At 41.9% G+C, this 15,572-nt stretch overlaps 1 pseudogene across 1 annotated transcript; it reads left to right on the top strand.

The window, feature by feature from the left end:
- The first annotated feature begins 4,404 nt into the window (after positions 1–4,404).
- Positions 4,405–15,047, top strand: LOC308241251 (small ribosomal subunit protein eS4-like; annotated as a pseudogene). Its single transcript has 3 exons — positions 4,405–4,465; positions 12,992–13,089; positions 14,578–15,047. The product of its transcript is annotated as a small ribosomal subunit protein eS4-like (transcript).
- The last annotated feature ends 525 nt before the right edge of the window (positions 15,048–15,572 follow it).

Raw genomic sequence — 15,572 nt, 5'->3', positions numbered from 1 at the left:
TTTTGCTTGGCTTTTTTGAGTCACACTGCCTCTAAGGATGTGGCCTTTTACATTTAATCCACTTGAAAAAAATATTAGTGAGTGACTGAGAACCACAAACAGGCAGTCAGATTTCCTGGAAGGGAATGAAAAAGTTACAAAATGGCTTTCCAAACAGAGAAGAGAGCAAAATCCATCTTTCTGTGTTTAAAAACCTACACAAGAGCATGTCATTCAATTAACCTTAAAGATTTATCTGTAAATGACATGTTATAAACGTACTAGAGCTTCTGTGCATGAAATTCCTGCACTTGGGGGGTTGGGGACGATGTCCCACCTCAGCCCAGCCTGAGCCCTCTCGCAGTCCGGGAGCCCTCAGGGGATGTCCAACTAAGCCATCATTCGGACATCCTTAGCACTGCCGTGAAGGTGGGAGAGACTCCCACCACCGCTGCTGTGCTCACCAGCCATGAGCCTGGCTTCTGGCTGAGCGGTGCTCCCCCTGTGGGAGTGCACTGACCACCAGGGGACAGCTCCTGCATTGAGCACCTGCTCCTAGTGGTCAGTGCGCATCATAGCGACCGGTCATTCCACCGTTGGGCCGAAACCAGCTCTCCAACATCCCCTGAGGGGTCCCAGATTGCAAGAGGTTGCAGGCCAGGACAAGGGACCCCATCAGTGCACAGTCAGGGCCGGTAAGGGACGTAGGAGGTTGGCCAGCCGGGGAGGAACCACAGAAGGGCTCCAGGGCATGTCTGGCCCATCTCGCTAAGTCCTGACTGGCCGGAACCCAGCAGCAAGCTAACCTATGGGTTGGAGCATCTGCCCCCTGGTGGTCAGTGCACATCATAGCGACTGGTCAATTGGTCAACTGTCTGCCCTCTGGTGATCAGTGCACGTCATAGCGAGTGGTTGAGCGGCGTTAGCATATCATTAGCATATTATGCTTTGGTTGAATAGCTGACTGGACTACCAGACACTTAGCATATTAGGCTTTTATTATATAGGATACTGTAAGGGCACACATCTAGAGTTTTTATTTATTTGAGAGAGAGAGAGAAAAAGAGAGAGAGAGAAACATCAATGTGAGAGAGAAACATCAATTGGATGCTTCGAGTATGCACCTGACCAGTGATCTAACCCCCAACCTTTTGGTGTATGGAATGACACTCCAACCAACTGAGCCACCCAGCCAGGGCTAGACTTTATTTTTGATCATAGATATAATTCAAATCAGTGTTGAATTCTAATATCATAGAACTAGCTGTCCAGCTAATATCCATAGCCCAAGGTAATTTAATAATCATAAAGCATGACAGTATTTTTAATTAAATAAATGGAACATGAAATATATTATAGTAATATATGTAATTCATGTAATAATATTGGAGGTGGGACAATTTAGAGCCTTCCTCATAATGAAGTATTAATTATTAACTAGGTTAAGTAGTTTCTTTTTAGAGCTTACTAAACTCATCAAATTGGAATTCTCCTGTGAAGTATGTTTATCTTCAAAATTATATTAACATTTGAAAGAACTTTTTAAAATGTGGGCATGATTTTTTTCCAGGGTATTACATGAAACAACATATCATATTTCTGACTAGGATGTGCTAGCATTAGGGATGTCTGAGACCTTCTCAACACGCTTGGTCAACATCTATCCATCACCTTTTAAGATGGCTCTAGTTCACTTTATAAATGAAAAATAACTGTTCTAATACTTTTCAACATGTGTATGGGTGGTTGCTGTGGAGTTGCCACCACAGTGATCAACTTGTGTATCTGTGCCTGTGAACATGCACATACACTCACATGTTTAGGAAAAGTTCTCTTTAAAATGGCAACAAGGGGCTCCCACTCATAAATCTCTGTTTTTGTCAGAAGAACCATATCTCAATTCCCAAACTGGCATTAAGACACTCTAAAAGCATGCCTTACACTCTTTCCATTTCATTTCCAGGCATTAATCTTCTCCATTCTGTACCTCCTTATCTATTTATTCCTCTATTGGCCCTTTCTCTCCACACATTTGATCATGTTGTCCTCACTTCTTTCCTCCTAACCAAATTCTATCCATTATTTATGCCCCAGTTTAAATTCTTCCTCTTCTATAAAATGGTCCTAAAATATTTCAGCCCAATATTCACCCTCTCCTATTCTCATCTGGCACTGTGAGTCTGTCTTACTAATTTTAAAATGAATTATTCACTACCTTATAAGAGATATATTAATATTGAAGCTAGCCTCTTAGAGTTTTATCATTTTACTATGTCTGTAATTACTAGAACTTGCCTGAGTGAATCTGTGTGTGTATGTGTATGTGTGATAGGAAATTCAACAAAATAAAAATAAGGGCAGGAAAGAGATGAAATGGAACTTTTCAATTATGTAAAGGTCTATATTTCTTTCTTTTTTATTTTTTACTAGAGGCCAAGTGCACAAAATTTATGCATGGGGGGTGTCCCTCAGCCCACCCTCTCCAATCTGGGACCCCTAGAGGGATGTCCGACTGGGATCGGGCCTAAACAGGCAGTCAGACATTCCTCTCACAATCCAGGACTGCTGGCTCCCAACTGTTTGCCTGCCTGCCTGCCTGATTGCCCCTAACCACTTCTGCCTGCCAGCCTGATCACCCCCTAACCACTCCCCTGCCAGCCTGATCGATGCCTAACTACGGTAATCACCTGCCAGCCCAATTGCCCCTAACTGCTCTCCCCTGCCGGCCTGGTCACCCCTAACTGCCCTCCTGCTGGCCTGGTCACCCCTAACTGTCCTCCCCTGCAGGCCTGGTTGCCCCCAACTGCCCTCCCCTGCTGTCTTGGTCACCCCCAACTTCCCTCCCCTGCAGTCCTGGTCACTCCCAACTGCCCTCCCCTGCTGGCCCAATCACCCCTAACTGCCCTCCTGCTGGCCTGGTCACCCTTAACTGTCCTCCCCTGCCAGACTGGTAGCCCCCAACTGCCCTCCCCTGCAGGCCTGGTCACCCCCAACTGTCCTCCCCTGCCAGACTAGTCGCCCCTAACTGCCCTCCCCTGCAGACCTGATTGCCCCCAACTGCCCTCCCTTGCAGGCCTGGTCCCTCCCAACTGCCCTCCCCTGCTGGCCTAATTGCCCACAACTGCCCTCCCCTGCTGGCCATCTTGTGATGGCCATCTTGTGTTCACATGGGGGTGGCCATCTTGTGTGTTGGAGTGACGGTCAATTTGCATATTACCTTTTTATTAGATAGGATAATTTATGCTTTGTTTGTCACTTATTTTAATAACAGAGATGTGTCTTTATGCTTTTTTTAAAAGTTCCTGGTAACACTTAAGATAACAATTAATACCTATTAACAATCAATATTTTTGCTTGATTTATGATATACAAAACCAGATTACTGATTAATACATACAAGCCTAGATTCAGAGCTGGTACCAGGGGGAAAAAGGAAAAACAAAACAGTAACAATGAAAACCTAGGTTGGTACTTTAGCTTGTTGTATTTCTCTTGGCTCAAGCCCACATTCAAAGACCCAGGAAAACCTCTTTGAATAGTCAAATCAACACAAACCAAGTTAACCTTGCAAGTACACTTCCAGAAAAAAGAAAAAACCTACTTTAAAAAAGGAAAAGTAACCAACAAACATCAAAACTGAAGTGGCCAAAAAGCCCACGATGTTCCTGTGTCTTTAAGTGTCCCCTGGGGTTGGTCCCTAAGGAAGCTCCTTGCGGCTGTTCCTCAGGTCTGCTTTACCTCCTTCTGGAGTGGCACCCCTTGGTGGTCTGCTCACCTCTTTGCTGGTCACCCCTTGCCTGTGTTCTCTCTATGCAAAGATAACCTTTGGTAGGAGAAGATGGAAGTTCCTGGTCAGTGATTACAGCTCCCCTGCAGATCCCTGAGTTCAAGCTATAAAGCTTCCCTCTTAATGTGTGTCCTCTCTGTTTGGAGAGCTATTGTCTCTGCATAAGAATCCTCACTCTGAATGAGGTCATTCTGTTTCTTCCCTTGTATTTCCTTGTAGTTCAGATTATGCCTGTGCTTCAAGAATCTCCTCAAACTCTCTGACCTGGGGTCCCTTCTTTCTCTAAGCACTAGGCATTTGCTTCTCAATCTTCTAAACCCAACCCCCAACCCCCACCACCACACACACACTGAAGAGGATGAGGGGCTGGCAACTCCTCCCCAATGACTCTCATTAAGCTCCATGTAGGAGCAAAGTTTCTATACTAGGTGAGGCACCTTCTTCAGCAACTCCTAGACAGAGAGTCTAGGACTGACCCACGACGGCATGGGAGTGTGTATGCAGGAAACGGGCATCTGAAAGGATTAAAAGGAGAGAAAGGGATTGTTGACTCAGCATGGCCATAGAAAATAAGGCTGGATGAAGATTCCAAGTCACAGGCAGGGAGGAAATTTTAAAAAAAGATCATCTTCGGCAAAATGGCACCAGGAAGGCATTTTGATGCTGTTTATAAAATAACAGCATTATTGATCATAACAGGTGAAATACTTGGAAGATAAATGCCTACTAATCATGTAATGAACTTATGAACCATACCTATTTGGTATTTTATAATACTCAAAGCTCCTCCAAATATATTACTCATGGGCTTCTCACAATGTTGAAGCGGACCCTATTATCGTTGTTGTGTAATAGAAGAAAAGATGGAGGTTAGGTGGGATTCCGAGACCTGAGCAAGATCTCAGAGTGAAAGGAATGAAAGGATATTACTCTATTTTCTTTCCACTTGTCCATCTGCCTTGGTGATAAATGGACTTATGCCTTATTTCCCAAGAATTAGGCTCCACCTTTTGGCCCAGTGCTGATATCTAAGCTTCAACCCTTGATCCAGCACCTTAAAATCTGCATACATTCCAGACTCCAGAGTCTGCTGTGCCCTCTGAGATGAAAGCCTGATCCCTGAATAGAAACCTCCATGGCTTAGCTTCCTCCCCAAGGCAGACCTCCCTGACTCACTGCCTTCAACTTCCTAAAAGCTACTCAACTCCACAGGACCTGTGGATATTCTTAGTCCACCAGTCCCTCCCTCTACATCAAGCATGTCAAACTCAAAGGCTAACATGGGCCAAATAAACAAGGCATGCAGCCTGTGGGCCATGAGTTTGACATGCTTGCTCTACATCTTTTTCATTACCCAGTACTAACTCATTTCCTCATCTGGAAGGTGTAATCACAGAATACATGCAGTACTATGGATTTTGTTTTTGTTATTTTTCAAGATCAGACAGTGTTGAGTACCTACAATAATATATATCCCTCCACCTGCCCCAAATAAGAGCTTCCCCTCCTGTTTTTCATTCTTCTGTTGCTGGCTGAGCCATGCCCAGTTCTGTCTGGAAATATTGCAATGGTGACATTAAAACTTTCCTCTTAAAATTCCTGCTCTCAGTGAAGGTCCATTCCAAGCCTCTTCAAAGGAATAAAAAAGTGAATCATAAGAGACTTTTTCAATGACAAACATGTTCAACCCATGGTGTAATCCCTTATGATTTTGAAGAACTCTTTTCATAACATTATTTTCTCTGAGTAAATTTAGAGTGTGTGGATAATAATGTGGTCGGTGCCACAGGAAACTACAAATATCAGTGAACAACCTTTAATAAGACATAAAAATTCTCAATATGTGTTGGTACTGGTTTCTCATAAGAACAGATATTTCACAAGAAAAAGGGCACAGCCGCCAACTAATCTTCAGATCAGAAGCAGGCACTAGGAGTGTTCCGGCAACTGCACAGAGATATCAAAGCTAGCACTTTGTCTTTTGATGAAGTTGCCCTTTTTTCCCCAAGTAATATCTAATTATTAATGCTCTTCCCAAGAATAGTAACATCCGTGCCCATGTGCTCATTGTCAGGAGCCCATGCCCATGTGTGTCGTTGTCACAGAGTAGACACCGGCTAATAATTATAAGGGCTTCTCTATTTCGTGAATAAGGAAAAGGTTATTAGCAGAGATATTGTTTTAGAATGCCATTTCCAGATGTATTAAATAAAACCAGCTCTCACCCAAAAGCCACCTTTACTCCTTTTCTAATGAACTAATATTAGAACAATTGAGCAAATGGTATGGGTAAAAAAAAACATGGAGAATCTGAAAATTAAGATCTGAACCTAGTTCCAGTCCTTATTATTGGTATGAATTTGGCTTAAAAATATCTTTAGGCCTCAGTATCCTCATCTGTAAAGTAGGCCCATCAGTACTGCTTAGTTTATTATTATGAGGAAAAAAATGGCTGAAAGTATATTATAAAGCCTTATACAAATATAAGCGATTTTTATTCTTATACTGACATTCTGAGATAGAATTTGCAAAGAAGCACAGCTAGACAGAGAGTTGCTGGCAGATAGTAATATGACTATACTCTTCCAGAAGTCACAAGGGGGGGAAGGGTGCGCTAGTATGGTTCAGATCACTTCCTGTCCAAAAAGTATCATCACAACAGGAATCTTTGAATAGCAGATACAGGTCACATGGTTTAAGAAATATGTGAGCCCCATAAAAGCATGTCCATTGGCATTAAAGAGCTTAAAATTTGTTTTAATAAAATTTAAATATGGATGAAATCCATGCACTTCTAGTATCTCATCAAATAAATATATCTGTATGACTAAAGGCAGAAATTTTTTTCCAGCGATAAAGAGAGAGAAATTCTAACCTTTTACTTTTCTGTTCCTTTCATTTGAACCAATGAAGAAACTCAGTGAGCATCTAGATGAGCAATATATTTCAAATGAAGGTAGGCATGTAATGCACAAATTTCTATCCAAAGACATTCAAATTATCTCATGAAGCAAAGTCTGCCTATGAGCTCCTCCCGAGTTATCAAAGACACCTCAATACAGTCATGGTCACTCATATTTGCACCTTTTACCCCAAAAGTTATGAACAGTTCTAGATATCCTATTAACACAATACTGCAGTCTGCCAATAAGAAAATATACAGTCTCTTACTAGGCACCTGCTCTATGCCAGACAGAGTGCCAATCACTGAGAAGAGAGAGATGAGCAATACAGTCAGGTTCCCTAGTCAACTGATTCACAAGGCTCATCCTCCATCAGTGCCACCATCATGTGTGCAGTAAGGAAGGGAGACTGCAAGTGTGGCACTTGTGGGTCCCTTCTAGATCCTGGGCTTTGGTGACTCCAACTGTGGCCACTGTTCCCAACCTCCTTCAGTTCCTAAATAGAGCTTCTTGTCTCTAGGATGGCCTGCTTTTTGTGTCTAGAAGATTGTATCTCCAGATATCCTTTTTGCTTCCTTTCTCGTGTGAAAATATTCATGAGTACAAGTGGAAGAAAAATATAAAGGAAGAAAAAAGGCCTTTCCTGTCTACTGGAAAATATGTGGAGGGAATAAGAATTTGTTCATTTGCCTATTCATTAAAACAAGAGCTACTGAGCACTAAAGACTTTCTGAGATGAATGTAAGTTTCTGGAGACACAAAGATGGAAAAAGACACTTTCTGCTGGAAAGCAAGCCCTAGTGCAGTAGCAGGGTGAAGGCATATGAATAATATGGTGACACTAGGCAAATGTTATAGTGGATGTGGGTACCAGGATCAACGGGAGCACTAAGGGGGACACCGCCTATTTCTAGAGTTTTGTGGAAGGAAGGGGTAAGCTTCACCAGACCTTTGATGGGAAGATGGAAAATTGGAAGTCAAAGGGGAGGAGAGAGGAGCTCTAGGATAAGAAGCGTGTGCCAAGAGTTTTAGACATCAAAGGCCATGGCTCAGGGAATCTAAACATACAACATGGCTGTATTGTAGAGAGAGGCCAGAAAGAGGCTGGGAAGGTGGGTGGCTTTGGAGGCTTTGGACAGTAGAATATGGGGTTTGGACTTTTATTCCCTGGGCAGAGAATTTAAAGCAAGAAAGTGATGCATACAAACCTGAGTTTTGGTAATATTCTTCTGAAGACTGTAGACAATGGATTACAAAATGGAAACAGACTTCAGTTAATAATTTATTAGATGAATGGAAATGATGAATGTGAGAAAATAAAAAGTAATAAATTCAAATGTTCCCTAGCCGGTTTGACTCAGTAGATAGAGCCTGTGGACCAAAGGGTCCCGGTTTGATGCCGGTCAAGGGCACATACTTTGGTTGCAGGCTCTTCCTGGCTCAGGCCCTGGTCAGGGCTCGTGCAGAAGGCAAGCAATCGATGTGTTTCTTTCACATTGGTGTTTCTATCTGTCTTTCCCTCTCTCTTCTACTCTCCCTAAAAATCATTGGAAAAATATCCTTGAGTGAGGATTAACAAAAATATAAAAATAACAAACAAACAAACAAATAAATAAATTCAAAAGCAAGATCTTTCAGAGGTAAAATCAGCAGTACCTCAAGGCAAAGTGAATGTGGGGAGTGAGTAGCCGGTGGAAATAAATAACTCAGAGGTTTTTCTCCAAGGTAAATGATTGAGTTGGAATATCATTGACTGAGATGGAAAGAAAAATATTTTAAGAGAAGTAGTAAAGAACAAAGATGAACAATTTGGTTTAAAGTTTACTGAATTTGAAGTACCCAATGCCATCTACCTGCTGTCTAAGAGCAGTTGGAATTACAGGTCTGGAGAATACCAACTGAATACATTAATTGGAGTATCATTAGCATAAATACTTCATGGTTGAGAAAATACATGAGAGCAAAAAGAAAAAAATTCCAGGGAACCCCAACTGAGGAGTAGGATGAATGATGAGTAGGAGGAATCTGTTCCATAGTCACAGCCATGACCTTGGAGTTTCAAACTAATACATATTAAGTATTCTATGTTCCAAGACCATCCTCAAAGAGGCCAAAATCCTACCAAGGAAAAATGAAACTGAACAAAAAGCAGGCTGCAAGATGTGATGCCTTTCCCAGCTCTTTTTCCTTTGCTGATCTTTTCAAGCAATGGAATTTTATTTTAAATGCACATATATTTTGTTAGTGTCTTTAATGCATAAGTTCATTCTTTGATTTCTTTGTCAAATAGAAAACTTCTTTCACAGTACTGATATACAGCCATCATCTAGTGGCAAAATCTGGTAACTACAGAACTGTAAGTTACGGGTGAGGGTGGTTCCTTGGCAGTTTTAAGAATTATGCTCCCTGAAAGGTAGTCCATGATGAGAGAGAATGGAAAGAAGCAGGTTTTCTATGATTTTAAAAATATTTTTAAATTTATTTCAGAGAGGAAGGGAGAGGGAGAGAGAGATAGAAATATCAATGATGAGAGAGAATCTTCCATCGCTGCCACCTGCATGCCCCCTACTGGGGATTGAGCCCGAAACCTGGAATTTACCCTATTTGGGAATCGAATGGTAAATTCATGGTTCATGGGTCGATGCTCCACCACTGAGCCACACCAGCCAGGCTAATTTTTATGAGCATTAATTATGGGAAATAGAAACTTACATATTATGAATGCCTTTTCTTTGAGTGCTATAGGGAACCGTAGTATGAGCCACAGCTTCTGAAGGGTTATCTGGTTTCAGGTGACATGGCAACACCTAATTAGATTGATAGAAAATGATCAGTACCCATACCCAGTCTTTATAATCCAAACATTTTATCATGCCCTACAGAGCTTTATAGGATCTAGCCACTGGCCCTCTCTCCAACCTTTGTCACTTTGACCTTTGACCATTACAATGCAACCACAGAGACCTCCTTGCTATTACTTAAACTTAAATTCATTCCTGCCGCAGGGCCTTTCTATTTACTATTTCACCTCTTCCACCAATTCTTTCCACCACTTCTCCTTCTCCTCTTAGGTCTCTGTTTCAATATTCCCTTCTCAGAGAGATCTTCCCTGATAACTCTAACTCAAAACCCTTCTTCCCCCAGTTTACTTCCTCCTTGGCACTTAGCACTATCTAAAGTTATATTATTCACTTACTTGGCAAAAAAAAAAAAAAAAAAAAAACCTCCAAATCTACAGTGCAAATACCATGAGACAATGAATTTGAACTGCATTGTTTGCTAGCACCTAGAGGAGTGCTGTCACATAAAAGGTGTTCAACAAATTATTGAGGACTGAGTGAATTAACCCAGGGGATGCCTGGGCAGTGTCTGGGCAAAAGATAGAGTTGAGCAGACTGCAATCTACACAGGATCATATGATGACAAGACCCAGGAAAGATTTTTTTTTTAAGTTTAGAAAATAAATGTTTATTGAGGCTTAATTTAATCTGGTGCTTCTTTATAATAGGTGCTTGGCTAGTATTTAATCCTTCCCCCACCCCACCCCCCCCCTTTTTTTTTTTTTAACAAACTCTGGCTTTTTCCAGAAAAATGCAATTAACAAAGAATTGTATGAAGAAGGTTCTAAGGATAAGTTCATGGCCCAGGAATCTGATTTCCCAATGTCCATGTGCCATTATGGTCTGCTAGTTCAAGAAATAGCACAACTTCTGTTTTCATGCACCCCACTCAATCACAACCCTGCTAAAAGTAGAGATTACACCGGGTTTGCACTAGTTTGAAGCCAAGCCTATGGGATTATATGTTAATTTATTCAGGAGGAGATAAGGAGTTGCTCCAGCAATATTCTGTCACGGTTATTCTAATCCCTGGCTGCATGTTTTTTTTTTTAATTTAATAAATCTTTATTGTTCAGATTATTACAATTGTTTCTCCTTTCCCCCCCCCCCATAGCTCCCCTCCACCCGGTTCCCACCCTACCATCTGCTCTTACCTCCCCCCCACTGTCCTCATCCATAGGTGTACAATTTTTGTCCAGTCTCTTCCTGCACCCCCCATACCCCTGAGAATTATTAGTCCACTCCCTTTCTATGCCCCTCATTATATTCACCAGTTTATTCTGTTTCTCAGATTTTTAATTCACTTGATTTTTAGGTTCACTTGTTGATAGATATGTATTTGTTGTTCATAATTTTTATCTTTACCTTTTTCTTCTTCTTCCTCTTCTTAAAGAATACCTTTCAGCATTTCATATAATACTGGTTTGGTGGTGATGAACTCCTTTAGCTTTTTCTTATCTGTGAAGCTCTTTATCTGACCTTCCATTCTGAATGATAACTTTGCTGGGTAGAGTAATCTTGGTTGTAGGTTCTTGCTATTCATCACTTTGAATATTTCTTGCCACTCCCGTCTGGCCTGCATAGTTTCTGTTGAGAAATCAGCTGACAATCGCATGGGTGCTCCCTTGTAAGTAATTAACTGTTTTTCTCTTGCTGCTTTTAATATTCTCTCTTTGTCTTTTGCTCTTGGCATTTTAATTATGATGTGCCTTGGTGTGGTCCTCTTTGGATTCCTTTTGTTTGGGGTTCTCTGTGCTTTCTGGACTTGTAAGTCTATTTCTTTCATCAGGTGGGGGAAGTTTTCAGTCATTATTTCATCAAATAGGTTTTCAGTATCTTGCTCTCTGTCTTCTTCTGGCACCCCCATAATTCTGATGCTGGTACACTTGAAGTTGTCCCAGAGGCCTCTTACACTATCTTCAACTTTTTGGATTCTTTTTTCTTTTTTTTGCTTTTCCGGTTGAGTGTTTTTTGCTTCTTTGTATTTCAAATCTTTGACTTGATTCTTACATTCCTCTAGTCTGCTGTTGGGTCTCTGTATAATATTTTTTATTTCAGTCAGTATATGTTTAATTTCCAGTTGGTCCTTTTTCGTATCTTCGAGGGTCTCACTAAATTTATTGGCCTTTTCTAGGATATTCTTGAAAAGCCTTATAACCGTGGTTTTGAATTCTATATCCAGTCATTTGTTTTCTTCCATTTCTTTCGTTTGTGATCTGTTTCTTTGTCTCCGCATTTTCATTGATTCCCTGAGTTGGTAGGGTAGCTTTGTGTGCTAGGTTTCCTATATGGCCCAGTGGGTCTGCCTCCCCAGTTAACCTGAGGTGGATACTCTTGATGCACCCCTTTGTGGACTATGTGCTCAGCCTTGTTGTAGTTAAGTCTTGATTGTTGTTGTTATCACTGGGAGGAATTGACTTCCAGGCCAGTTGGCTGTGAGGATCAGCTGTGCCTACACTGGGAGAAGTTCAGTGCTGGAGACAGCCTTATAGGATCAGACTTGCAAAATTGCAAAAGCCTCTGTGCTCAGCTTGGATGGGACGGAGTCTCAGGGCAGAGCAGATGGTCTTGGCTTCCTGTCAGCCCTGCCCTTCGTGCGCGCCTCCAGACCTCTGCCCTCCGCGGCTCCCCTGAGTTTCCACCTGACAGTCCAGATTCCCCCCGTAAGAGCATGGGTCCCCAGGGGTTTGCCCGGAACTGGGGTTCAGTGCAGTCGGAACTGGGGTTCAGTGCAGTCAGGAGTTTCTGACTCCCTTCTGCTAGGGAAAGCCTGCGGCAACCACCACATTCAGTCTTCTCTGCGAGCACTCGCGCACGCGCCTCCAGACCCCTGCCCGCCATGGCTCCCCTTAGTCTCCGAGTCTCCATGTGCCTTTCTCTCTACCTGACAGTCCAGACTCCCCCTGTATGAGCCTGGGTCCACGGGGTTTCACCCGGAACTGGGGTTCAGTGCAGTTGGAACTGGGGTTCAGTGCAGTCAGGGGCTTCTTTCTCCCTCCCACCAGAGAAAGTCAGCCAGGCACCCAGCCACCCATCCTCTCTGCGTGCGTGTCTCCGTACCTCAGCTCATTGCTGCTCCTCTGATTCTCCGTGAGCTTTTCTCTTTCTTTCTAGTTGTAGAATTTCCACTCAGCCAGCCTTCCTGTGGTTCTGGATGATGTCCATTCTGTCTTTTAGTTGTAGTTTTGAAATTGTTGTGCGAGACAGCAGTTTAGGTGCCTACCTATGCCGCCATCTTATTTTCTCTCCCTGGCTGCATGTTCAGGCCAAAGATTTTGATATACAAGCAAGAAGGCCCAGCATGTAATGGACACATCCTGCTTAAGGTATGCTAACCAAGTGTGACCAAGGTAGATAGTGTGAACTTGAGGATTACTCAACCATTAGGAATCAGAGTTCAAATAACAGATTGTAGGTGGTGGAGGGGTTACAATAGAGGCTCTGGGGCTTTATAGAAAGTAAGTTCTCAACCCCCCTCCAAGCAATTTATCCATCTACTCAAAAGAGCTATATCAACAAGGACTTGTATGCACTAACAAGAGATGAAGTAAAGAAGATCTGCATGCAGCAGTTTATTAAGATTGAAACTAGGCCACCAACTTACACCATACACAAAAATAAACTCAAAATGGATAAAGGACTTAAACATAAGATGGGAAACTATGAAAATATTAGAGGAATCCATAGGCAGCAAAATATCAGACATATGTCATAGCAATATCTTTATTGATACAACTCCTAGGACAATGGAAATTAAGGAGAAAATAAACAAATGGGACTATATCAAAATAAAAAGTTTCTGCACAGCAAAAAAAACCATCAACAAAACAACAAGAAAGCCCACTTCATGGGAGAATATATTTGCCAATGTTATATCCGATAAGGGTTTAATCTCCAAAATTTACAGAGAACTCATACAACTTAACAAAAAAAAGATAAAAAATCCAATCAAAATATGGACAAAGGACCTAAATAGACACTTTTCAAAAGTGGACATACAGAAAGCCAAGAAACATATGAAAACATGCTCAAAATCACTAATAATCTGAGAGATGCAAATCAAAACAACAATGAGGTACCATCTCACACCTGTCAGAATGGCTATCATCAACAAAGGACAAGTGCTGCCCTAACTGGTTTGACTCAGTGGGTAGAGCATCGCCTGTGGACTGGAAGGTCCCAGGTTCAATTCTGGTCAAGGGCATGTACCTTGGTTGTGGGCACATCCCCAGTAGGTGGTATGCAGAAGGCAGCTGATCAATGTTTCTCTCTCATCGATGTTTCTGACTCTCTGTCCCTCTCTCTCTAAAAAATATCAATAAAATATATTTTTAAAAAAAGAAAGGATAAGTGCTGGTGAGGATGCGGGAAAAAAGAAACCCTCATGCACTGCTGGTGGGAATGCAGCCAGGTGCAACCATTGTGGAAACAGTATGGAATTTCCTCAAACAATTAAAAATGGAACTCCCATTTGACCCAGTGATCCCACTTCTAGGAATATTTTTCAAGAAATCAGAAACATCAATCAGAAAAGATATATGCACCCCTATGTTCATAGCAGCACAATATGCAATAGCTAAGATTTGGAAACAGCCTAAGTTCCCATTAGCAGTGAGTGAATTAAATAAAACAGTGGTACATCTACACAATGGAATACTATGCTGCTATAAAAAAGAAAGAACTCTTACCATTTGCAATAGCATGGATGGACATGGATAGCATTATGCTAAGATATATAAGCCAGTTGAAGAAAGATAAATATCACATGATCCCACTCATTTGTAGAATATAATGAACAAAAGTAGATCCAGAGACACAGAAGCATCGAAGAGACTGTCAAACCTCAAAGAGAAGGCAGGGGAGGGGGGAGGGGTGGAGCAGGTTGTGTGGGTAAGAGATCAACCAAAAGCCTTGTATGCATGCATATAAGCATAACCAATGGACACAGACAGTAGAGGGGTGAGGGCATGTGCTGGGGGGTGGGAGTGGCCAGGGAGAGGTCAATGGAGGGAAAAGGAGGCATATGTAATACTTTAAACAATAAAGAATTTAAATTAAAAAAAAAAAGGTTGATGGCAAGGTCAGGATCAATATAACCTACCTTGCTGACTTTATGGGTAATATTAGCAACGGCAAAACTGGAGAGAATTTCTGTCTGATCTATGACACCAAGAATCACTTTGCTGTTCATCGGATGATACATGAAGAGGCCAAGTATAAGTTATGCAAAATGAAAAAGAGCTTTGTGAGCACAAAAGGAATCCCTCATCTGGTGACCCATGATGCTTGCACCACCCACTATCTTGGGCCCTTTATCAAGGTGAATGATAACATTCACCTTGCAAAATTACTTATTTCATTACATTGGACAATGATAACCTGAGTATGGTGACTGGAGTGCTAACCTGGGAAGAACTGGTGGGATCATCTACAGAAAGACCCCCTGGTTATTTTGACATAGTTCATGTGAAAGATGCCAATGGCAACAGCTTTTCCACCCAGCTCTCCAACATTTTTGTTATTGTTTTTTTTTTTTAATATATTTTATTGACTTTTTACAGAGAGGAAGGGAGAGGGATAGAGAGTTAGAAACATCGATGAGAGAGAGACATCGATCAGCTGCCTCCTGCACACCACCTACTGGGGATGTGCCTGCAACCAAGGTGCATGCCCTTGACCGGAATCGAACCCAGGACCCTCCAGTCCACAGGCCGATGCCCTATCCACTGAGCCAAACCAGTCAGGGCCATTTTTGTTATTGTTAAAGGCAACAGATCATGGATTTGTTTCCCCTGTAGAAAGAGTACCCACCTCGCCATTGCTGCCGAGAGAGACAAGAGGCTAGCAGCCAAATAGAGCAGTGGGTGAAATGAGCTGTAGGTAAGAATGATTGGAAGGGTCCTTGTACTTAACTAAAGACAATGCAGCATGGAAAGAAATGGAGATTCCTCCAGTATGCACCACCATTATGTCTGATTCCATAGGCCCGTGGAACTCTACAGCTATATTTTTAAATTAGTACACAAGATAAGTATAATGTGTGCATTCTGAAGATACAGTTTT

Source organism: Plecotus auritus (genome assembly GCF_963455305.1).
Source record: "Plecotus auritus genome assembly, chromosome: 2".
In the NCBI taxonomy this organism is placed as follows: domain Eukaryota; kingdom Metazoa; phylum Chordata; class Mammalia; order Chiroptera; family Vespertilionidae; genus Plecotus; species Plecotus auritus.
This window is presented reverse-complemented; position numbering and strand designations above follow the sequence as displayed.